Below are 2,824 nucleotides of genomic sequence, written 5' to 3'. Positions count from 1 at the left end.
ACAGCACTGGTATAAAAAAAAAAAAGAACTCATCATTTCACAATTCAGGTATAATGCAATTAAAGGGGTTTTCCAATGAAGGACATTTATGACATATCCACAGGATATATCATAAATGTCAGATAGACGCAGGTCCCACCTCTGGGACCCGCACCTTTCTCTAGAACGGGGGCTCCTAATCCCCGTTCTAGCTTTTCGTGCTCACGCTGCCTCCCGGCCACTTCCTGATTACATGGTCGGGAGTTACGGAAACAGCATAACTCGCTGAGCTACGCTGTTTCTGTAACTCCCATATTAGTGAATGACGGTTACAGAAGCAATGTAGCATGCGAGCTACGCTGTTTCCGTAACTCCCGACCATGTAATCAGGAAGTGGCCGGGAGTCAGCGTGAGCACGAAAAGCTAGAATGGGGACTAGGGGGCCCCCGTTCTAGAGAAAGGTCTGCATCTATCTGACATTTATGACATATCCTGTCGATATGTCATAAGTGTCCTTCATGGAAAAACCCCTTTAATGATGTCACAGAGATAATTAAAAGAGTGATTTGTCAGTATAGGGATACTGCACACAGCAAGGGCCCAATAAGTAACGATGGGGCTCCATAGCAATTTGTAATGGGGCCGCACTTCATTTTCTATAACCCCTTTTATCATCCATAGTCATCACTAACTGTACCTTACCCATAAGTTGTTGGATTCCCAATCCCACTGTCCAATATCTAGTAGCAGCAGCTAAAACTATCTCAACTATATATTTATTCTTTATTCATATAGTATCAAAATATTTTCCGTACTTTCCAGTATTCATTCCCACCGGTTATGCATTTATACGGCTCACAAGTCCTTGACTATAAATACATTGTGAGTGGGCTCGAGAAACAAGTTATTATTATAATTTTTATGGTTACCATTACAGACGGTAATGTGATTGCTGATATAAAAACATGAAGAAAGGATTTGGTTTTGTTTTCTTTCGCGCGCAGGTTTGTGCTTTACCTCAGCATAAAATCTATTTTGTTTCATTGTTTAACTAATGAGTTTTTTTTAATAGCAAATACTAAAAAAGCAATAAAACTTGGGTCCTGGATTGTATAAGTATTTACTCATGGCTTAGAACATGGAATCGGCATTTAGAAAAGTTCCCCATAAAGTCTCACATTACATTTAGCGAGAATCACAACTCAGGGGATCCATAGGACAGATAAATCGTTGTGTTATAAGTGGGTCCTGGGAACTGTGAGGGGATTTGCTCCACAACTGGAACATTGTCGCAGCTGCTGTTACACCTGGTTCATACAGTGGCACACAGTGGCACCACTATGGCACATAATGATGGGGGGAAATGCTGCAAATTGTTGAATTTTCATGTCTATCTGTGATATTTTTTGCTATTTGTGGCATGATTTTCCCTTTCTAGAGTCACAATGATAGAAAACTTACTTTGCCCATAGAGGTGTTTCCTGGTGTAGTTGTGTTAAAATATACGGTTTATTCTGCATTTTATTTCATTATTAGTTGGGCAATACACACATATATTATCCTGCAACTTGATCACCCAATAAACTACTATATAGTCCAAGTTGAGTATGGAATTTGTCCTGTATAGAGAATCAGTAGATCCTCCAGAAGGCCCAGGCTCTGACCCAAAGGTCCCCCAGAAAATAACCCCATTTGGAGTCAGCTTTGGCGCCAATTACTTACCAATAGGGTCTTTTTTTTTTTTATGGGTCGTAAATAATCGAATTAATGATATGTCTTGTGTGTGCAATAACAACAAAGATTTGGATAAAATTAAAGTAGACGTTCATGTTCTGTATAAATGGATGCTGGACCTCATCATTTTCTAATATGGGCCCGAGGAACCCAAGCCCGACACTGCATTTTCCCCATGTAGCTATATATTCTGAAACACTAAGATTTTATGTAACAAAATAATTTTTCATCATTTCACATTTTCTAGGCAAAGATATATTTTTTCATATTTGTAAAGAGGCAAAATGGAAACATATAATGAATTTAAAAAATGCCCAAAAAAATAATTCCAGGCCAATCCCAAGCAACCCGAAGCCCATTTTCTCTTTTTTCTAATAGGGAAGTTCTTTCTTTGATACTATGATTTGACTACTTTGCATGTTTTATGCAAAAAAGTAAAAAACGTATGACTTTAGCTTTGCATCACTTTGCAAAGTTCGCACTTGTTTTACTAAATATTTTATGCCTAACTTCTGAAGTCTGTACTTTTCTCCTGGGTAAATATGCAAACTCCTTGAATATATTTACAAAGCGAAAAGATGCAAAGTGTTACTGAGTGTATTCTAATAAATATACATGACACCGGTAAATGCACCCCAGGGTGTATCTGTCCTGTCAGATGTTTTCACGTATCTTCCTCCACTGAACACAGCACTGTTCATTGAGATACAAATAATTTAGGAAAAACTACAAGATGTAAAATTCTTACCTGTCCTATTTGTTTTATTTTTTGAATAAATTTGTTTTATTTTTTATTTTTTATTTAGGTTTTTTTTATTTATTTAGTGAGTTAAGTTTTTTGTTTCTTTATGCTTTTTCCCATCCAGTTATATTGATTATTACAGATTTTCACTCAGCTAACTGACTATAACAAGATTACATGATTATTACCCACAAGAAAACAGATCAACTGGCAAGATTATAGCATCACAGTGGCCCACATTTACTAGAGGTCTTATTACGCAGCCAGACGTGGGCCGTGAAAAGGAGCGCCGATCAATGAGACAGCTCGTTGATCGGCGCTCGTTTGCTCCTTTCACAAGGAGTTATGTATGAGGATGAGCACTCGTTA

Source organism: Rhinoderma darwinii, chromosome 2 (genome assembly GCF_050947455.1).
Source record: "Rhinoderma darwinii isolate aRhiDar2 chromosome 2, aRhiDar2.hap1, whole genome shotgun sequence".
NCBI classification, from domain to species: Eukaryota; Metazoa; Chordata; class Amphibia; order Anura; family Rhinodermatidae; genus Rhinoderma; species Rhinoderma darwinii.
Note: the sequence above shows the minus strand (reverse complement) of the source record.